This window comes from Bos javanicus, chromosome 12, assembly GCF_032452875.1.
Source record: "Bos javanicus breed banteng chromosome 12, ARS-OSU_banteng_1.0, whole genome shotgun sequence".
NCBI lineage: Eukaryota > Metazoa > Chordata > Mammalia > Artiodactyla > Bovidae > Bos > Bos javanicus.
The window spans coordinates 66585719-66610029 of record NC_083879.1 but is presented as its reverse complement, the minus strand read 5'-3'; the positions used below and the strand labels follow the sequence as shown (position 1 = coordinate 66610029).

Genomic DNA, 24311 nt, shown 5'->3' with positions numbered 1-24311 from the left:
AGATAGATCTGTCTAATGGAAGCAGGAGATTAGAAAAAGACTATCAAGTGGAATTCAACTGACCTGAACTATTTGAGAGTTGGACTTTTTTTATTCTGAAGACCATAAAGGGGTTCTTTATTATCATTATTGGGAGAACTCACACAACATTTTTGTTATGATTTTGGAATGCCACAGATTATTAACTTTTTGATGGAAGGAGTTGTAACATCTCTGCTTTCTAAATGTTGGTTTACATAATGATTCTGCCATATGATAGAGTCATTGCTGGGGCAAAGGCAGAGGTTTTATGTTCCTCAAAAGGATTCACTGAACAATGGTGGTTTTCAAGCAAGCCTGGACCTCATTTTTTGACAGATTCTCAGAGGTAAACATTCCATGGGCTTCCCTTGTGGCTCAGCTGGTAAAGAATCCACTTGGAATGCAGGAGACCTGGGTTCAATCCCTGGGTTGGGAAGATCCCCTGGAGAAGAGAAAGGCTACCCAATCCAATATTTTGGCCAGGAGAATTTCATGGACTGTATAGTCCATGGGGTCACAAACAGTTAGACATGACTGAGTGACTTTCACCTTTGCAAGTGTTCCATAGACAGCAAACATAAAAATTTTCTGTTTCAGGGCATTCTTGTCTTCCCCTATAGCCATGCTGTACTTTGTTTTGCTAAAAATTATTATATGAAATGAAATCTGTCTTCTCGAGTTTACTATTTAAAAAAAAAAAAAAAACTCTTATTTGTAAACTCCAGGAAGACAGAAATTTTGCCATATATATGTTTGCTACAAAGAAAAACACATTGAAAATGTAAATTTATATTTAGCAGGGACATCTAAGGGACACATCTATTCAAGGCAGTCATCAACATAACTATTCTGTCCTTTGTCTGAGAAGCCTGAGCTTTGAGTTCAGAGAGAGAGCTCTCCTCCTTTGGGCTGCTGCAGAGGATGGCATAATTGTGGTTTGTATCAATTGGATTCTTGTCAAGGCTTTTCCCCTCAGTGGTAACTGAGATAAAACTCTCTCGCTACCATCCCATCCATCATTGATTCCCTGGATCCTCTGCTATGTGATCCTGGGGAGTGAGCCTTGGAGACATACTCTACAGGGATGAAGTAGACAATGTTTAACAACCAAGCCAGTGAAGGTATTACTCAATTAGAATGAACCCTGAAAAAAGCATCAGGTCCTGAGGTCCCCTGCAATGCCAGGCACAGTTTTTAGGTCCAGAACCAGAATAAGGTCCTAGAGGAGGCACTAGGGTCTCTGGTGTCCCCAGAAGACATTGTGTTGTTGTTCAGTGGCTCAGTCATGTCCAACTCTTTGCGACCCACATGGACTGCAGCACGCCAGGCTTCCCTGTCCTTTGCCATCTCCCAGACCTTGCTCAAACTCAGTCCATTGAGTCAGTGATGCCATCCAACCATCTCATCCTCTGCCGTCCCCTTCTCCTCCTGCCTTCAATCTTTCCCAGCATCATGGTCTTTTCCAATGAGTCAGCTCTTCATATCAGGTGGTCAAAGTATTGGAGCTTCAGTTTCAGCATCAGTCCTTCCAATGAATATTCAGGATTAATTTCCTTTAGGATTGATGGGTTTGATCTCCTTGCAGTCCAGGGGACTCTCAAGAGGACATTAGCAGAGCTTAAGGAAGCAGCTACATACTCATCTAGAGTGTTCCACAGTTTCAAAAACTATACAATAACCAAGCAAGCTTAACATAAACTCTAATATAAGTAAAATAAAATTCATTATTTCTTTAGGTCTAGCCCCTATCCCCTTCCCAGATGGTAGGTCCATGCAGTGGGCAGTTTCATTGTAATGTAACAAGAAGATGTAATATTTTCCCCTTTAAAGATATTATGCTTCTTTAAAGGACTGTTGTAAAGAATGGAAGGGTCCCAGTGAAATTCAATAAAAGTATGCATGGATTTTGCTATATTAGCTCATTATCCCTAGCAATAGAAGATTTATTTTGAAATGGTATAACATATCCATCTCTGCAGGGAATATAGCATAATGGGAGATGCTTACACTTTAGAGGCAGCTAGTCCTCATGGTCCCATCTGCTATCAGCTCTGCATCCGTGGGCACACTCTTTCACCACTGTTTGCATGGGTTTATGACACCATAGTAAGGTCACTGACACCTGCTGCACAGCTGTTCCCACTTCTGGACCCAGCTCCTCCCACATAATTGCACAGCATCTTCTTAGGAGGTATTTCCTGGCTGTACCCAGAAGAAAAATTGCTCCCCGCACATGCTATCATCTCTAGCACTTGCCACCTGCCAAACATGCTTAACTCTTTTGTCTTATTTTTTGACTGTTTCCCTCAACTAGAGTATAAATTCCACTAGGATCTTTTTCCTTTTAAAATCACTTTATTTTTTATATCTTCAGTGCTGAGAACTGTGGTTGGCACACAGTGTGTGTGTGTGTTAGACCCTCAGTCGTGTCAGACTCTTTGTGACCCCCTGGACTGTAGCCCACCAGGCTCCTCTGCCCATGGGATTCTCCAGGCAAGAATACTGGAGTGGGTTGCCATTCCCTTCTCCTGAATCTTCCTGATTCAGGAGGAATCTTCCTGAGCCAGGGATTGCATCCAAGTCTCCTGCATTGCAGACAGATTCTTTACTGTCTGAGATAACAGGAAAGTCCAGGTTGGCACATAGGAATTGATTCTATAGATCTATCTGTTGAATAAACAAATCATTTCATTCATATTGTACATATTCTGGCTCTTTGTATCATTTAGGATGTTTTGCAATTATAGAAAACTTGAATTAAACTGGTTGTAAGAAGGAGAAAATGTGCCATTCTTACCAGACTGGAAATCTTGCAATACCCATGTTGAAGTGCTGATTTTAAATGTTTTACTCAGTTTTCCCTTCACTCTTCTGCCAACAAACTGAGTTTACTCATGCTGTCAAAAGGGCTGCCAGCAGCAGTTGGGGTGGTTTAGTTTCCAATTTAAATTAAAAGGAGCTAGGGAAAATCTCTCACAGCCATGCCCTAAAAGTTGCTTCTTTGGATGTGCCTACCTCATCCAGGAGGTCATTCTTAACCCATTACTTTTCAAACTTGACTGTGTATCAGAATAACCTGGAGGGCTTATTAAAACACAGATTGCTTGGTCTCCCTCCTCAAGTTTCTGAACCAGCCGGTCTCAGTTGGAGCCTAAACATTTTCCTTTCTAACAAATCGCCAGGGGCTGCCAGTGCTGGTGGACCACACTTGGACAACCACTGTCTTAACCAGTATCAGTCTTCCGAAACAAATGCCACAGACTGTTGGGTTAAAGCCTGCGTCTTTGAACCCATTACTAGTAAAAGGGATGGGAGACCCAGTTTGGTATGAGTTTCAAGAGCCACCCTTTTTGCTGAGGGCAGATCAGCTTCCCATGACCCACAATTAAATCTTTTCAGCAATGAGAACTGAACCTCAAATTTCAATGGAAAATTGTCAAAATTTCCTAAAGTATTTTTTTAGATGCCAATTGAGACACCTAAATAGGGAAAGTGTCAGGAGCAACGAGGAGAAAATGGATGGATTCTGGATAGGAAAATGACAGCCAAATAACTCTTTTAATGTAACTGGCTTTTCAGAAACATGCACAATATCCGTTGTTATTTTTTTTTCTCTCTTGAGATTACCCATGGCCCAGAATTAACTATCTGAATTCAGTGGGTTTCTTTTATTCCAATGCCCTCTACTTTGCATATGCCAAGAGTCAGGTGTCTTCCAATGCTCTTCCCTTATCATTTATCTTATTCATCTATATATTATACAGTTGAGGGCCTGCTTCTGCAAGCTTTAAAACTCTGGAATAACCAATAAAAAATTTTAAAGCTTGATATTTAAGGAGTGGTTATTTAAACCTCAGCTGATGGTGCATGTGGAGTCAATGACTTGGGGACTCTGTAAAATACAAAGGTCTGTAATATAAGATAGAATGCATTGAAATATAAAAGAAAGGCTTTTTTAATGTTGGAATCTATCTGATTTCTTTATTTCATGGGCCTCTTCTCAAAGCTATGCCATCTGGACACCTACCTCTAGATCATCTTCATTTCTGACTTGACCAAGCATGCTTGCTCATCAGGACCACCACTTTAAGCTTATTTTAATGTGATACAGGTCCTCTGCTGTTCCTATGGCTTTAACTCACTTTTGAGACTAAGAACTTACCTTATAGCCAGAACACTCTCTCTTATGTGTCATATAGATATTGTTCTAATAGATTTAATTTTTATAAGTAGTATATTAACTCTCTACATCATGACCTATATATTTTAAAAGATTAGGGAACACTGTTATCAGTAATTATTATTACTATTATTAAAACCTGAGATGTTTGTTAATTTCTCAGAAAATAACAGATAGCTGTAGATAAAAGGAAGTCTAGTGAGAAATTCATTCAATCAGATTTTACTTACAGTAGGAAGAGTTAACACTTTTCAGCAATGTTAAGAAGGAACAAATGAGAATTGACCCCCGAATCTCAGAGGATTGTCAAAGTTTTCCTAAATCACTTTTTAAAATGCCTATTGAGGCACCTAAATATTTGGAGATACCCAGTAGAAAATCAGAATCCAGTATGAAAAAAGAAAGTTTAACAATTACCATGATGCAAGACTGAAACTCAGAATCTCTATGGTACATAAAGAAAAAAAAAAAACATGTTCTTATTGTGGCAATGCTGACAACATGTTAACCATCTCACATATGTTGAATAAGAATGCATACATAATTTTGTTTACTGTTGTATAGCCTCTCAGTCCTGTCTGACTCTGCAGCCCCATGGACTGTAGCCCACCAGGCTCCTCTGTCCATGGGATATTCCAGACAAGAATACAGGAGTGGGTTGCCATTTCCCTCTCCAGGGGATCTTCCTGACCCAGGGCTCAAATCCACGTCTCTTGGATTGGCAGGCACATTCTCTACCACTGAGCCACTAGGGAAGCCTTACGTGAGATGGCCAGGCATTCGTTTTTACAGTTAATGCAGAATTCTCACATGCAATTTATTCATACTTACTGCGTCAAATGGTTATTGGGAGAATAAACCGCTATTAAACACTCACAGATTCAGGGTCAAGTTTATTACCAGCAGTCATTAGGGGGCCAGCCAATGTTAGTTCCAATTTCTTATATGCTTGCACAGTCAATAGGCAAAATCTTATTATAACTATTTTATACAGAAGACTGAACTTGGACACTTTTAAATGTTTCATCTAGTGTCACGAAGCAGAAGCAAAACTCAAAATTTACCTTAATTGCTTAAATGACTGTTCTTTCAACTGGATGCCATTTTCCTCCCACTTATAATTTATCCTGGAAATTCTTTCCAAGTTTAAAACTTTGGAATTTCAGGGTGAACATTTCCAACATTCTCTTTAGCAAAATAACAATTGAGGATATAAGATCTTACCGTGAGTAGATGTGTCTCAAGACTGTTCCAAACATTTGTTAAAATTCAAGGTGTTTAGAAATAATAGATAACTTAAGAATTTAACATAGTTCTTTATTTTTTGCCTCTAGATTAATTGGGACATGTGATATAATTTATATAGAATAGGTAAGAGGAATGGTTTCATAAGTAAAGATATATTGGTGGGTGTTTCTTTTTTTTAATATCTTAACGTTGATTTCAGGGTTGCACTGTGGGTATTAACATTGCTCTATGTGTAATTATATGATTTTCGTTAATTTTTGTCAATTTTCCACTGTGGTCAGAGAATATACTCTGAGTTATTTTTTACATGTATGTACATTAAAGTCATTCAGTCATGTCCGACTCTGTGCAACCCCATGGACTGTAGCCTGCCAGGCTCCTCTGTCCACGGGATTTCCCAGGCAAGAATACTGGAGTGGGTTGCCATTTCCCTCTCCAGGGGATCTTCCCGACCCAGGGCTCAAATCCATGTCTCTTGCATTGGCAGGCACATTCTCTACCACTGAGCCACCAGGGAAGCTGCAGTATTTTTCATGGCCAGGTATATTATGAATTTGATATGTATCTCACGTGCACTTGTTCTCTGTTGTTGTTTGGCTCATTGTTCTACTATTGAACACCATGTTCTTTATGTCATTTACAGCAGATCTATAAATTACCTTGTTGATGTCTTTGGCATCCTTTCCATCTTTTATCTGCTTTTTCTTTCACTTACTAAATGTTATGTGTACATCTTCCACTAGGACCATGAATTTCTGTATTATTTCAGTTGTGTCCATTTTTTGCCAATGCAGAAATGTTAAATGTTTGTGGTAGACTGACCCTTTAGCTTTATAAAATATCCCTTTTTACTTTTTAATGCCCTAAAGTCTACTGATCTTAATAGGGCAATTTTCTTTAGTTTTTGCTTATTGTATGTTTTTCTGTCCTTTTCATTTTTAACTCTATAATATCTATATATTTAGGGAGCTTCTGGAGAACTATTTGGTTTATGGAGGCAATTAGACAAATGGACTGCATCCTGTTTAGAAGTCCACCACTTTGAAGAAGGTAAAAATAGACCAACTCAGTGGGCTGAATTGTATGTTGTTTGTCCCTAGACTTGGCTTGTTGCTCACTTATGGGCAGTAGCCAATGGCTTGCCCACCTGGTCAGGCAGAAGGGCATGGAAAACTAGCTTTGTAAATGGATACCCATATGGGCCACAGCCCTAAAGAAATCACTCTGGGAACTTAAGGGGGCATGTTAAAGTAGGAGGATATGTCAATACCCATCAGAAGTGCCTCCTTCTAGAATCAGAAGGCGAATGAAACTAGTAACAGGCCTCCTCCTGGTGCATTCACTTGAGGTGGCCACCAGGGTCCATAAGTGAGTGGACATTAGGGGGCTGCAGCAGTGCAGAGATGAGCTTAACCTGGATATTTCCCTGTTGCACCTTCTGAGGCATAAAATACCAGTGAAAACTGTTGTGTCTGCCAATAAGAGAGACAGAGCCTGCAGATGGCAATGGGGCCAGTTTCACCAGGAGGACGCTCTGCACACATCTGGCAAGTGAGACTCATACCATTGCCTCTGGAGGATATAAATGGGTCCTAAGAAGAATGGACACTTATTCTTTTTTTTTTTTTTTAAGGTAAAGGTCTTTTTTTTTTTTTGCCACTTTATTTATTTTTTTTTAATTTTATTTTATTTTTAAACTTTACATAATTGTATTAGTTTTGCCAAATATCAAAATGAATCCGCCACAGGGACACTTATTCTTAATGGGGCTTTGCACACCCAGTGGTACACACAAGCATTCTGAGTACTATAAAAGTACCAGAACAGAAGATAAGTCACTAATTTGAATTGCTAAGGCACAATTCCTCAGTCAAAGAAATACATTTAGAGCACATAATGTTTAACAGTGAGCAGAGAGATGCCTGGGCTTCCCTGGTGACTCAGACGGTAAAGAATCTGCCCACAATGCAGGTTCTATCCCTGGGTTGGAAAGATCCCCTGGAGAAGGAAATGGCAACCCACTCCAGTATTTCTTGCCTGGAGAATTCTACAGACAGAGGAGCCTATTGGGCTATAGTCCATGGGGTCACAAAGAGTCAGACATGATTTAGCAAGTAACACCAGAGAGATGACAAGCCTCAGAGTAATGGTTTCACTGGGAATTGGGACTCAATAAATTTACAATAGTAATAACCAGTACAAAAACAAAGCCCATATATAGAGTACCACATTTCTTTGAGACTGTCCAATACCTATCATTTGATTGAACTAAACATTACTCAGATAAAAGATTCTATTACTGAGATAAACATTATACATGGAACAGACAAACAGAAAACACAGTCCTAGTGGTTGAATCTTCAGTCAGTGAGTAAATTAGTATTAATTTTTTCTATCTTTGGATGGCTCCAGCCAGTCTTTCTGGGCTTCCCTTGTAGCTCAGCTGGTAAAGAATCTGCCTGCAATGTGGGAGACTGAGTGTGATCCCTGGGTTGGGAAGATCCCCTGGAGAAGAGAAAGGCTACCCACTCCAGTGTTCTGGCCTGGAGAATTCCATGGACTGTATAGTCCGTGGGGTCACCAAGAGTCAGACACGACTAAGCGACTGTCATTGTCACTTTCAACCAGTCTTTCCAGGATTCGATACAGAGATTTCAGAACTAAAGGATCAAAAGACTAGATAACAAAATAAATGTAAAATCAATTGCTGCAGCTTATTTTTTGTTTTAAAGTAAATGGAAAGTAAGACAGATATAAACAAGTCATTCAAGTAAAAAGTGAAGGATCTGGGTTCTAAACCTAGTCTGTCAACAACTAGTTCTATGGGATCTAGCACTTTACCCCCTTTATACTTTAGTTTCTTCATTTTATTAAAATTTTAAAAATGGACTATATCATTTTTGTATTCTAATATTTTGTGAGCTTTTTTTCTGTAAATTAAAAAGTGAAAGGCACAAAGTCTCTTTTAAAAAGTTGGCATAAGAGAATAAATTTTTTAAAAATATCCATCAGAAAATGCTATCATGAGAGACAATGGAATCCCTTTGTCCATCTGTTTTCTCAAATATCTTTAACAAAAAGAATTTGACTGAGATGATTTTATTTCTGAGGGCTTCCACGGGGACTCAGAGGTAAAGAATCTGCCTGCAATGCAGGAGATTCAGGATATTAGGGTTCAATCCCTGGATCAGGAAGATTCCCTGGAGAAGGACATGCAACCCATTCCAGTATTCTTGCCTGGAAAGTTCCATGGACAGAGGAGCCTGGTAGGCTACAGTTCATGTGTGTGCGGTAAATCACTCAATCATGTCCGACCCTTGCAACACTATGGACTGTAGCCCACCAGGCTCCTTTGCCCATGGAGATTCTTCAGGCAAGAGTACTGGAGTGGGTTGCCATGCCTTCCTCCAGTAAATCTTCCAGACCCAGTGATCGATACCCTGCAGGAGGAAAGAGTCACACATGACCAAGTAACAGAGCATGCACTCTTGATGAAGGAAAACACTGTAACAAGTCAATTTCAGATTCCCAGGCTCTAGGAAGCTAACAGAATAAAATGTTATTTACATGAGTTTTACAAATGCTGCACTAAATTTTCAGCATATGAGCAGCAGTACTGCCTGTGGCATCTGAGAAAGAAAGGAGATTACCACCTTCTTAGAAAACCGTAGGTTCTTAATGACCACATTCCCAAATGTGCTAGTGTGCAATCATTTTTCTGTTCTTGTTAGAACATTTGGTGTAAAACCACTGCAGCAAAATGATAATGCCTCACATAGTTTTGAATTATAATTGTGCTCTGTAGTAGTTGACTATCTGATACCCACTTACTTGATTAGTTGTCCATTAGCATTTTCTACTACTTACTGCCTCACTAATCCGTCTGAAGCTATAACACTTATCAAACTGCCAAACACTATGAAAGTGAAAGAAATATGGCATGTTATGAATGCTACATAACATTTACATAACAAGATACATATCAAGTGGGAACATTAGGTATGTGATTTAGATGAATTATTACTGCACTGAAAATAAAAATACCACCCTGGCATGTGGAGATTACACATCTACCAAGCTAGAGTCATAGTATTTCCAAACCATCATTCTTAAGATGAAAAAAAAAAAATTTCTTTTTATATTTTTCATTCCATCTTGAATCATGTTTGAAACTGATGGTTGCTATAATCTAGTTCAAAATCCTTATAGTTTATGTGAGGTCCTAAGTGTTTACTTAACACCTCTTAGAGAATAAAATTAGTTGGTAATAGAATGAAAATTAGAGTATAGGTTATCTGATTACTGGGCTTCCCCAGTGGCTTAGTGATAAACACTCTACTTGCAGTGCAGGAGACACAGGTTTGAGCCCTGTGTCAGGAAGATCCCTTAGAGGAGGGCATGGCAACCCATTCTTGCCTGGAGAATCCTATGGACCGAAGAGCCAGATGGGCTACAGTTCAAAGAGGCACAAAGAGTAGGACATAACTGAAGCAACTGAACACACAGTCTGATTACTAGTATGAAAATCATGCTACTCTGTAATGTTACCAAAATGACTTCCATGAAGTAAAATCAATTTCTTTTATGATATTATTTAATTGACATCAAATACACTATAAATTGTAAGATGCACTATTATTTTATGTACTATAAAGGAAAAATCCCTTTCCTTTATACATAACATAAAATATACATAAACTCTGACATGATATCATAATTGTGATTCTACATAATTTTGTCATTCAACCCTCATGATCTTAAATTCCTTTCATCTATTCCAAGGCACCCAACGATCTCTCCTAACATCAGTTGTATTGTACTTTACTCAGTAATAAAGAAGAGCATAGCTTCATCTATTTGGGAGAATCCTCCTTTCTTAGGTTCCTTAAAGTTCTTGGTTATTACTCTAAAACAAAAACATGAAATTGGATTATTTCTTTTAATTCTGAATGCTTACAAAAACACCAAATGCATGTATCACCATACTCTTTCAGTGACTCTCTACAAACAGAATTTTTTTTAATACTGGATCATGTTATTCTTTTGAAGATATCACGTGTGACAGTTGAACTCGACACATGTAGTGTCAGTCATGTACATCATTCAACAGAAGTGACAATGTGCCACAGTGGCCACTTGGCCAGTAGCAACTTAAGACTCTATCAATTGTTAGATTTAATCAGGTGTCAGAAATGTGACTTAGAACTGACAAAATACCACTCTCATCTGATTCATAATTTTATGTTGTTAAATTTTACATTTTAGTCTATAACATTAATGTCTTCTCTTTGGAAGGAAAAGGCATAAATAATAGCATCTCAAATTTCCAAAAAGTAAAGATCATGAATAACTCAAATCTGTCAGTTCATTAGCATTAGATTTCATATTTGATGTTCAGTACATGCTTGATGACAATGAAGATGAAAGAATAGGAAATGAGAGGAGGAGATAACCTGGTGTGTATCTGTGTGCATGTATATATGTATGTTGCCAGCCTTGTACTCCTCTCATTTCCTCTGGGAAAATATATCCTGTGTCCTTCACTCTGAAAACACTTCTCTTGCTCCAAGCATGAATTCAGACTAGGAACCAGAATCTTTCTAACACAACTCCCAACTCCACAGCTATAGTTATTGGTTTAATAATGCCACCTGCCCAAGATTAAATCAAATCCCTTACGATTGATTATACAGTGGGAGTGACAAATAGATGCGAGGAATTAGATCTGATATACAGAGGATGAGATGGTTGGATGGCATCACCAACTCAATGGACATGAGTTTGAGCAGGCTTTGGGAGATGGTGAAGGACAAGAAGGCCTGGCGAGCTGCAGTCCATGGAGTTGCAAAGAGTCGGATAGGACTGAGCTACTGAACAACAACAAGTTCCCCAAGGCTAGTCCACACAACATCACTTTCCTGGGACCACATATGAATCGTGTAGTTCTGGGCATGTGACCCAATACAGACCAATTTCTCCCAGGACTTTTCAAAATGTAGCTGATTTATATTCGAATTTTGTTTTCCTTTTTGTTCAGAAAGCTATGAGGATACAAGCATTCTTAACATCAGAAATCATGATTTTAGCCTTGTAGGAACATAGACTGAGATAATTTGGCTGGCACACAACAAAAACATGAGAGGTAGAGAAAAAAATCCCAACTATATTAATTCTCTGGTTCCTCTTATTGAGTCTTTCACAGTTTATATGAGCCAAATAATCCCCCTTTTGCTGAAGTATGTTTGAATTGGATTTCTTGCATTTTACAACCAAATTTCTAGTTGTATTATTCAGAGAAATATGTGCTTAGCACATGTTTATGATTAAGGCTAATATCATTACCATTCTTTTGTATGACAGCAAGTGTCACTTAATCACAGAAAGGAAAAGCACAGTATTTTAGGGTTCATAGAAGCTAATAAAACTTTCATTGAGGTTGTTTTTTTTTTTTCTTGAGTTGTCTTCTGAACTCATGTTTTAAAAGGAAACATGTGAGTAAAATTTTATTTGGCGCTTGAGACAGTGAAATGTAAAAGAATAAAACCAGAATGGATTCAAAGTAACATAGTCATTCCTCCACAGACTAAAAAAAATGTAGCTATTCTTTCCTTTTTGGCTATGTTATTATATAATCAAAATAAAGTTTGGCCCAAATTATAATTACAATGAATGTGTTTCATATTCTCAATGAGAATACATCGAACAAAGACTTCGGTAAAAGCAGGTGTTTTATAGCTTGACATACTGATGGGATCCAGGTAATTCTGGTTGCTCTGAAGTTTTGGGAAAAAAGTGCAAGCTTTTACCTATGCCTATTTTTCTCAAAGGAATTCCTGAGACACAAATTTATATATACTAGTCTAGAGGGAATTCTGTAGTTAAAGGAAAAAGAAAAACTGTGTTGAAGTAGATGCAGACTGTATCAAAATTTTTGCCTGAATTTCCATATAAAACTTCAGTCATTCTTTGACGGTCTATTCAGTACAAATGAGTAAGTCTCTTGGGAGGATAGAGTCTTCCAGGACAGATGCAATACAAATATTTCCTTAGCAGTGTTAGATCCTTCAGCATTTAATATTGACTGACAAAATAGCCAAAAATAGGAATTGTAAAAATAATAATGATAAATGTTCTTCTTTGAAATTATAGTCTACTAATTGAAAGTAGACAATATTTCATTTCAAACCATTATAAAAACTTTACATTTTTATAAAAGAAAATATTTTTCACTATTGTATTTTATTTAAAATATGGAGAATTAACCATTTTCTGACACTGCAGACATCTGTATTTTGGAGTTGAATGAGAAGTCTATTGATTAATTTGTTACTTTGTTTTCAAAATAAAGGGATAGTGATATTAGAATTAAAGAATTAAATTTCTGGATAGTTTATATACCTTCTTTTTGAGTGGACTACAGTCTAGAAACTGCTGATTTTTTGAAGAAAATTGCACAGATCTCTGTAGTTAAATAGAACAATTCACTTATCAGAAGCTGTTTCTGGTTCTTTGATTACTGATGTTATTTAGTCACTAAGTCATATCTGACTCAGTGATGCCATGGACTATAGCCCACCAGGCCTCTTGTCTATAGGATTTCCCAGGCAAGAATGATGGAGTGGGTTGCCATTCCCTTCTCCAAAGGCTCTTCTGAACCCAGGGATTGAACCCGGATCTCCTGCATTGCAAGCAGATTTTTTTACTGACTGAGCCACCTGACTATAATGATCATTATTCATTTTTTACCAAGTAGTCACATATGTAGCAATAATAATCCAATTCTAGAAGAGCTTTACTACCTAGTTTTAGAGTTACCCAGTTTTAGAGTTAGTCTTTAATTTCCTTTGATGAGATGCTGACATAACAGCTGACAGCAAGTTATATTTTATTACAGAAGAGAGTTAATATTTGTTGGCTCCCTCTGCAGGTTAAGCACTTTTTATAAATGAAATATATATACATATATATATATATATATATATATATATATATACACACACACATACACAACCTATACAATTTTCTTATCATCCATATAATCCATGTAATCTTTGCATATAAATTAGTCACCTCTATGATGTCTTGCGGAGAAGGCAATGGCACCCCACTCCAGTACTCTTGCCTGGAAAATCCCATGGACGGAGGAGCCTGGTAGGCTGCAGTCCATGGGGTCACCAAGAGTTGGACACAACTGAGCGACTTCACTTTCACTTTTCACTTTCATGCATTGGAGAAGGAAATGGCAACCCACTCCAGTGTTCTTGTCTAGAGAATCCCAGGGACGGGGGACACTGGTGGGCTGCCATCTATGGGGTCGCACAGAGTCAGACATGACTGAAGCGACGCAGCAGCAGCAGCAGCAGCATAATGTCTTGATTTTAGTCTGGAATTAATGAGTCACTGATTTCCATCTCATCTTGAGTATGTGACCATTACTATATTTCTGAGATGGAGGTGTGACCCCAGATTATCAGAAAGAGCTTCTTTAAATCCTTTTGTAACTGGAATTTACCTGCAAAGGTTATACCACCCTGAATTAGAAATTAAAATTGATCAGGGCAGGATGGAATCTTTCTAGTTGGTGTCAAAGACTACAGAGGTGGTGGTCTTTTTTTCTTGATACCAGTCTTGAAAGGAATAATTAACTCCTAAAGATTCTGACCTTACTTATTGTCTAATTAACTTGTTTACTTATTTACTCATTCATGAACATCATCTCTCACTCATGATAGAATCAAGAATAATATTGGAGTTAATTAGATCACTCGCAGTTTTGAACTACAGGTCACAAATTTGAACCTCAGAATGCTGTGGGGGAAATCATTATCAGTAAAGAAGTGTTACTAATTAATAGGGAGCATATAAATGGCTTATATGTCAACCTGTCAATGGGAGAAATTTTTTATATGGATGCCTCTTATTAATAGAATCAGTTCTAGGTGCCAGGAATATAGGTTCCTCATAGAGGTAGTATTTTACTGATGAGAAACATACAATATACAGATACATGATTAACAAACACACAATGTGACATCTTCAGATTGGGATCAATTCTCTAATGGAAAATAAGAGGGTACCATGATACTGAGGGATGTCTGACCTCTTTAGATAAAGCCAGGTGATTTCTCAAAGATGATGTTTGACCATAGACTGAAAAGATGGAAAGGAACCTCAGATCCAAAGAGACAGGAATCAGAATTCTAGGAAGAAGAAAATAGCAAGTGCAAGGATTTTGATGACAGGATTTGTTTGGGATGTTGAAGATCAAAATGAGCCTCATGTCATGCGGTGGGTCAGGGCATCAGAAGTGGAAGAGGCAGACTCACACAGAATCCTGTAGGACACAACAAAACATTCAGATTTTATTTTAAGAGATATGAGGCTGGCCTAGATATGAGCTGAGCAATGATTTGAACTTTGCATATAATTTATATTTTCAAACGCCCCTCTTACTGCCTACCACATGCTTTTTCTGAGAAAAAATTTAATCCATTACTGTGAAAATTAAGACAGTCAGTCAGAGCAATCTGTTCTGCAGTTTTCAAAAGATATTTTTCTGGAGGACACATACACCCTATAGAAGTAAATCAGAACTACAGAATCAAAGGTGAACAAATACTCTACAGCAGATTGTCATTTTATATAGGATTTTAAATGACTAATGCTGACAATGCAATTTACCATATATTTGACAAAGCAATATATATTTTGGAAACAAAAAGAGACCCATTATGAAACATGACACACGTGGTGTCAGTAAAACTCATCATAAAGAGGCTCACTATGGACATGATGTTCATATATATATATATATGAGTCCACTATTGCCGGGAGAAATGTCAATAACCTCAGATATGCAGATGACACCACCCTTATGGCAGAAAGTGAAGAAGAGCTAAAGAGCCTCTTGATAAAAGTGAAAGAGGAGAGTGAAAAAGTTGGCTTAAAACTCAACATTCAGAAAACTAAGATCATGGCATCTGGTCCCATCACTTCATGGCAAATAGATGGGGAAACAATGGAAACAGTGTCAGACTTTATTTTCTTGGGCTCCAAAATCACTGCAGATGGTGACCGCAGCCATGAAATTAAAAGACGCTTACTCCTTGGAAGGAAAGCTATGACCAACCTGGACATAATATTAAAAAGCAGAGACCTTATTTTGCCAACAAAGTTCTGTCTAGTCAAAGCTATGGTTTTTCCAGTAGTCATGTATGGATGCGAGAGTTGGACTATAAAGAAAGCTGAGTGCTGAAGAACTGATGCTTTGGAACTATGGTGTTTGAGAAGACTCTTGAGAGTCCCCTGGACTGCAAGAAGATCCAGCCAGTCAATCCTAAAGGAAATCAGTCCAGAATATTCATTGGAAGGACTGATGGCTGAAGCTGAAACTCCAATACTTTGGCCACCTGATGCAAAGAACTGACTCATTGGAAAAGCCCCTGATCCTGGGAAAGATTAAAGGAAGAAGGGTAAGGGGATGATAGAGGATAAGATGGTTGGATGGCATCACTGACTCAATGGGCATGAATTTGAGCAAACTCTGGGAGTTGGTGATGGGCAGAGAAGCCTGGGGTGCTGCAGTCCATGGAGGCATAAAGAGATGGACACAACTGAGCAACTGAACTGAACTGATGAGTCCATTGCTAGTCACACCCCATCATACTGTCCTACTATAGACATGACATTCAAATATACATGAAAGTGAAAGTGAAAGTGAAGTTGCTCAGTCATGTCCGACTTTGCAACCCCATTGACTGTATCCCACCAGGCTCCTCCATCCATTGAATTTTCCAGGCAACAGTACTAGAGTGGGTTGCCATTCCCTTCTCCAGGGGATCTTCCTGACCCAGGGATCAAACCCTGGTCCCTCACATTGCAGGCAGATGCTTTACTGTCTGAGCCACCAGGGAAGCCCCTTCATATATACATATACATATATATATATATACACACATATATATACGTATACATATATATATATACATACATATATATGTTCCTTTCCTGAATATTATGGTATTTCAAATGTACTGTATTCCTGTACTTCAAAATTTCAAGTTAACGAGTATGAAGTCTCTAAGAAAATGGCTGGCTTTGGGAGTTTTATTTTATTTTTGTTTTATATACTGGAACCTCAGAGAAGAGAAATTGTGAGTGAAGAAGATGCTTACAAAGCATATCAGGGATCTGTGAGTAGAGGTTCTTTAATAAGCCTTTGTGTGAGAGAGAAATTAGCAATAGTACTCTCCCTACAACTGTCTTCACTATCACTCATGCCTCTCATGTTCCAAGTTCACTCTTCTTTAGTTTTATAGTTGTTTCCACTGTTTTTAGGATCTAAACACTTCCTGTATAGCAGGCCCACCCAGGTAAATATTATTTTAACTTAGCATCGTGTCCCCCAGGATAGCACCCTTTCTACTATCTGTAGATAGAAAGGCGATTATCCCGCTTTCATCCACTGCTTTCTGTCCTGGCAACTGTCCGTTTCCATCTTTGTGCTTTGTTTATCAGTAAGATGAGACGCTATTGATGTTGAAATTTCTCCCAGTTACCCTGGGTTTGACGTGGGGAAGGAGAGGAGAGGGCAGAGCTACAGCTTTGATGTTGGCATGTTAGAATGTAGAAAACAGAATAGCTAAGCAGCTAGAGAAATGTTGCCTTTGGATCATGAACAGAAGTGAAAAGGTGAAGCTATTAGTTGCTGTCATGTCTGACTCTTTGTGACCCTATGGCCTGTAGCCCACCAGGCTCCTCTGTCCATGGGATTTCCCAGACAAGCATACTGGAGTGGGTTGCCATTCCCTTCTCCAGGGGATCTTCTTGACTCGGGGATCGAACCCGAGCCTACTGCACTGCAGGCAAATTCTTTACTGTTTGAACCACCAGGGAAGCTCCATGAACAGAAGGGCCATAGGAAAAGTTTTACAAACAAAAGTGAAATTTCTCTAAGACTTCATGACTAAAATCTTCAGTGAGTCCAGTCCACTTTTAATAAAGTTTTCTGTTGGAAGCTAATTCTATTTTAAGGCTGTAATTATATTTTAGGACTGATAGCATATAGAACAATAAAAAGCTAATCAAACCTCTTAAAATCATTTACATTAAAAATTTAAATACATATTAAGCATATAAAGTACTTCTGAGTATGGAACTCTTCCTTTTTATTCATATTGCTGTGTAAAAGTTAAGCATAGCTCTTGAAATAAAAACATTACTTCTCTAACTAAATATTATAAAAATATCAGGAGCTGTCAACATAAGTGGTTGTAAAATTGATACTAAAATTTAAAACATTTTCAATGAACTATTTAATAATAGATACTTAATATTTTATTGATAGGATATTATGTTGTATTACTTTTACACAATGGAATACATCTTTGTTTCTATATAAATTTTACACAGAGAACTAACTTTAGAAGGTCTTATCAATGAAAAGTAAAATTAATTTTCTCTAATTAGCTTCTCACTGTGTTCCCCTTGCTCCCTGAGCTGCTGCCCCACTAGCTCTCTCAGTCCCTGGAACGCTCAGCAATTTCTTGCTGGAGGGTCTTTCCTTCCTCATCAAACACTTATGCTCTCTTTACACCCACATTCATTCTTTAGGTCGTGTTCAGTATGCTTGTTAAAGTCTAAACACAGTGAAAGTGATAGTGAAGTCACTCAGTCGTGTCTGACTCTTTGCGACCCCATGGACTGTAGCCCACCAGGCTCGTCAGTCCATGGAATTTTCCAGGCAAGAGTACTGGAGTGGGTTGCCATTTCCTTCTCCAGGGGATCTTCCCAACCCAGGGATTGAACCCAGGTCTCCCACACTGCAGGCAGACGCTTTACCGTCTGAGCCACACAGTGAGTCCATAATAAATCTATGTTGAGTGGAAAACTGATGAATAAATGAAATCCTGAAATAAACTTGCTGGCCAGGAAAACTTTTTCAAAAGGCCAATAAGGATCATTTGTATTAAATAATTAATGAAAGGGTTAGTCGCTCAGTCATGTCTGACTCTTTGCTACACCATGGACTGTAGCCCACCAGGCTCCTCTGTGGAATTTTCCAGGCAAAAATACTGAAGTGGGTTGCCATTCCCTTCTTCATGGGATCATGCCAACCCAGGGATCAAACCCAAGTCTCCTGCGTTGCAGGCATATTCTTTTCTGACTGAGTCACCAGGGAAGCCCCAAAATACATTAATAATTTATTCTAAATTAAATATAGTTTGTAATTTGTTGTTCATGGAGAGCTACGTTTCAGAGTTAGGACATTTTCTTGGTCTGATGGCCTTCCATTTCATCTCATTTTCTGATTCTGCATCAATTATTTATTCTATGCCCTTCTTTTCTTCACCATAGCCGTTGACACTAGTGAACAGTGGCAGTATGAGCATATAAGTGGGAATATAATATAGTTATTAAAAGCACTGGATTCAGTCTCAAACAGATTTGGATTTGAATCCTCCGTTTGAACACTTGGCAGCAACAGGAGCAAGTTAGTATTTGTTTTCTTTATATGGGATCAATATATTCCTAACTCAAAGGTTTATTTTAAAGATTGAAAGTGAAGTGAAAGTGAAAGTCTCTCAGTCATGTCCAGGCAATCCCAAGGACTATACAGTCCATGGAATTCTCCAGGCCATACTGGGGTGGGTAGCCTTTCCCTTCTCTAGGAAATCTTCCCAAGCCAGGGATAGAACACAGGTCTCCAGCATTGCAGGCGGATTCTTTACCAGCTGAGCCACAAGGGAAGCCCAACAAGACTGGAGTGGGTAGCCTATCCCTTCTCCAATGGGTCTTCCTGACCCAGGAATCAAACCGGGGGCTCCTATATTGCAATTTTAAATATTAAATAATAAATATTAACACAATAAATATAACACATTTTCCATAGTGCCTTATTTTTTTTCTACTCTTCTTTTGTAAGTTTATAATACAAGCATACTTCGTTTCATAGACTTGGCAGATATTTTGTTTTTTATAAATTGAACATCTGTGGCAACTCTGCATTGTCAGATGATGGTTAGCATTTTTTAGCAATAAATCATTTTTCTAATTAAGGTATGTACATTGTCCTTTTAGATATGCTATTGTATATTTAATAGACTACAGTGTGGTCTAAACATAACCTTTATATGCACTGGGAAACCAAAAAGTTACAGGACTCACACCATTGTGATATGTGTTTATTACACTCATCTTGAGTGAGTGAAGTCGCTCAGTCGTGTCCGACTCTTTGCGACCCCATGGACTGTAGCCTACCGGCTTCTCCGTCCATGGGATTCTCCAAGCAAGAATACTGGAGTGGGTTACCATTTCCTTCTCCAGGGGATCTTCCTGACCCAGGGATCAAACCCAGGTCTCCCACATTGGAGGCAGACGCTTTAACCTCTGAACCACCAGGGAAGCCCCACACTCATCTTGAACCAAATCCAAAACATCTCTGAGATGGGCTTGTTCCACATACTGTTTCTTGCTGTCTTGTGATTTAATTTCAGGCACTAAGCATGAACAACACTGATTTAAAACACACATACACATTTTATGTCTGTGTATAAACTAGAGCTCAAAATCATTTCACCATACAAGAACATGCACAAACATAGCTTAATATCAAACTATATTAAATACTGATTTATCTTGAAAGGCTATACAACTTTATGACTCTATTTTCAGATGCATTCTCAATTCTTATCCTAGGTTTTAATCCATGCCTTCCAAAATTATTCTTAATGCAATACCAATCTCCATGCAACTGTAGCAAAGATCCATATTAGACTGCTAATGTTTCTCTGATTTGAAGTTTAGCATTTTCAGTGATAATTATCATCAGATAACTTTATTTTTTCTGATGATAGAACTCTTTGAATTTGTGGCTTTTTATTCAATCATGACTCTAAAGTCACTTTCCTTATTCTCCCACATGTGATGAGGAAATAGCTCTAAAGACCATGATGTTGGAGCAAGACCATTAGAAATGCGATCAGGCAAGGCAAGCTAACACTAGGTCAGAAAGAACCTAACAGATGCCCTCTGCTATTGAAGTACAGTTTTTCCTATTCTGTTCCCTAACACATACCTGGAGAAGGCAATGGCAACCCACTCCAGTATTCTTGCTGGAAGTCCCATGGGCAGAGAAACCTGGTGGGCTGTAGTCCATGGGGTCGCTAGGAGTCAGACACGACTGAGCTACTTTATTTTCACTTTTCACTTTTATGCATTGGAGAAGGAAATGGCAACCCACTCCAGTGTTCTTGCCTGGAGAATCCCAGGGACGGGGAGCCTGGTGGGCTGCCGTCTATGGTGTCGCACAGAGTCGTACACGACTGAAGCGATTTAGCAGCAGCAGCAACACATACCTGATTACCATACCATAATGTATACCTTCAGGCTAGCTACAGCAAACTGAACCTGACTTCTAAATTCACAGGACACGTGCTATTTCTGAATGGGGATGCTGTTTTTCAGTAAGAAATGTGCAAAAGCACGTGGCAAGGCAGGTTTGAGGCAGTGGAGGGAGACTTGAACCTGTAATTATGGGATTTTTCTTTGTATCCTGGCCTCTTTAAATTTGCTCAAGGAATTAGGAGGCTTGTTTTACCTTTCCCTTTTCCTGACCTGAACATGATGAATCATCATACATAGCCCACAGTGAAAGTCCTGGGATTAGATCCGTTTCTCTGAGGGAAAGCTCACCAGGCACATCAAGTTGCCTGAACTTGCAACATGCTGCCAGGAGGTGGCCAAACACGGGTCTCCCTTCTTAGACATCAGTGATTTCCATCACAACCACTCCTGATGAGGTGAACGAATTCAGGCAAGGTGCTTAAGCTCTCTAAGTATCAGGGTGTCTTTTTTTTTTTTTTTTTGTAGTTGTAAAATGATCATTATCTCTACTTTATAGGGTTGTTATGAGAGTAAATGGGCATAAAGAAGCAACGATACTTAGATGGGCTCAATAAACCATAGTTACCTATAGCCAAATGTGGAACACAAGGTTGGAGAAATAGATTGAAGGTAAGCATCTTGTTGCTGAAGTATTTGCAGCCCCCATTAAGTCTCGATGCTAAAAAATCATTATGTAAACATCCAAGTTTTTAAATTAAATTTGGCTGATATTTGACACATTCTGGGGTGTATGTTGCTGATTATAACTTTTTAAGAAGGAATATTTTATAAAACTATAGCATCACAAATATTAAAATGTTTCACATGCTTTTCAAGACCTAAGCAAATATTTATAATTAGATTCAATATTATATGCCTGCATGACTGCTACCTGTTATATATACATTGACATAATATGTCTTAAAGAGGGTGTACCATGGTGCTATCTGAACGGGGTATGACCGTTACTATTTCTCCTGAACACTGATGGGTGGGAGAAAGTAGGAGATTTTGAACCAGAGATGTCACAGATAGGATGGTAGGGCTTTGGTCCTGGGATCACACCCAAAAAAAGCAGGTGGTCATCAGCTAGCAGTGCATTACACACAGGTTCTCTAAAGACTATACTTAGAATGAAAGGTAAATTCAGTCAGCCCTTTGCATCTGTGAGTTCTACACCCCGGATTCAACCAAGCCCAGATCAAACTTTTTTTTTTTTTAATTCCAGAAATTTCCAAAAAAGCAAAACAGAATTTGTGCAGCTGGAATCTGCTACATAGCACTTACATTGCATTGGGTATCAATGCATTACATTGCATTGTTCATTATAAACAACCTAGAGATGGTTTAAACTAGATGAGAGGATGTTCACTTATATGCAAATACTGTGGGGCTTCCCAGGTGTCACTAGTAGTCAAGAACTTGCCTACCAATGTAGGAGACTTACGAGACACAGGTTTGATCCCTGGGTTGGGAAGATCCCCTGAAGAAGGAAATGGCAACCCATTCCAGTATTTTTGCCTGGAGAATCCCATGGACAGTTCATAGAGTCACAGAGAGCTGGACACAACTGAAGCAACTTAGCACACAGCACATGCTATTTTATATAAAAGACTTGGGCATCAGCAAATCTTAGTACCTTGGGGGATTGGGAAAGTAGAAAAGTTCATCCTGGAAGCTACTCCCCCATGGATACTGAGGGATGACTACATTTCCCAATAAAGACTAAAAACAGTGTTATAAAAGTACTAACATTTGGAAATTGGCATTCTTCCTCCTTCCAGCTCTCTGTTCTTCTTTCCTTTCATTCATCTAACAAAGGTATATTCCACTTCTGCTGAGTTTCTCAGGTCAGTCACTGAGTTCATCAAGGTGTTAAACATTGGAAATTCAAAAGGAAGGTTGTATCTCTTACCTTTAAGATGCACAGGTCTGATAAGATGAAATAGATAACTAAAAACAGAGTAAATCATTGTTACCTGTGCAACAAAGCTGTGTCCTCTATAATGAACACAAAGAATAAAGTAGTTAATCTTCGTGGTCAATAAAAGTTCCCAAGACAGAAGGGAGCAGACATCATTCAGGTATGCCAGAAGTATGAGAATGAGGGGTCTTTAGGGCAGAACTCAACTATGATCACCCCTTAGATCCTGCTCTTTAGAACATCACCAGCTCTTCAGAACTCCAGTAATGGTGTACAGAACTGCCAAATTGATTTAGAATAAGAATAAAATGGTATAAAGTTACATTTCAGAATTTAAATACAACCATTCTCAAGATGGATTTTATCATGTTGATAAAATCCACAGTTAAAGAACCTCGTCTTATATATTTAATATAGAAAATTGTACTGTGTAGATCTTCCTATGGTTAGTTTTATGTATATATGCTTTGCTTAGTTGCTCAGTCGTGTCTGACTCTTTGCAACCCTATGGACTGTAGCCCACTAGGCTCCTCTGTCCATGCAATCTTCCAGGCAAGAATACTTGAATGGGTAGCCTATCCCTTCTCCAGGGGATATTCCTGATCCAAGAATCAAACTGGGGTGTCCTGCATTGCAGAAGGTTTCTTAACCAGCTGAGCTACCAGGGAAGCCTATACATATATATGTATATATATATATATAACTGGAGGTAGCATGTATATACATAAATGGAGGTATATGTATAAATATGTATATATTTATAAATGCAAGTTATTGTTTCATAGTACTCCAGATATTGAGTCCAGAATTTGTATTTTCAATTAATATAAATAGGTTGCTTTGGCTCCATCTTAAATTATAAACTGTGAAACTTTGTTATTTTTTAATAGGACAAATATTCTTTTATTTCAGCATAGAAATGTGTAGGAAGATATAAAATTAATAGTATTCTTTAAACTTCTACAGGAGCATAATATTCAATATGTTTTTAATAAGTTCTCAATAAAATTTCATGATTATAGTGTCAGATAAACTTATTTCAGGTTTAAAAATGTAATAATGAGAAATGTGTTCTTATCATACAAACATAAAGTTATTTGTTGTAAAGTTCAGCAATCTGCAATCCCATGCCTTTATATAAAATAAAATTAATCTAAAATGAAAGTTCTTTTATTATTTCCCAGCCAACTAAAATTAATGAATAGTGTTCTCTCCTACAGATATCTAATTTCATAATTACCAAATGCTTCCACTAAAAACTATGTTGTCTCTACTTTCAAAATTAAAAATAAACTCATTGCTGAATTTTTTTTATTATCTTCAGATAATTAGGAAAAAGAAATGCGAGAAAAGAAATGACTACTATAATTATTCACTGTTGCATTTACTTATTATTAAATCTAGTCCATGAAATATTGAATAATTTCTTTAACAATGAGGTTCATGAGTCTTTTTACCTGTTTTGCTTTCATTTTATATCATCATTTATTGCCATGCACTTAGTGAATATGAATGAAACAGCTTAGTGAAAATCAAAGGTACAAAATAAATACA

The 24311-nt window shown here is 38.0% G+C and overlaps 1 protein-coding gene across 7 annotated transcripts in view; it reads right to left on the bottom strand.

The window, feature by feature from the left end:
- Window positions 1-24311, bottom strand: part of GPC5 (glypican 5) — a 1566851-nt gene that overhangs the window by 700309 nt on the left and 842231 nt on the right. The gene's annotated exons all lie outside the window — the stretch shown is intronic.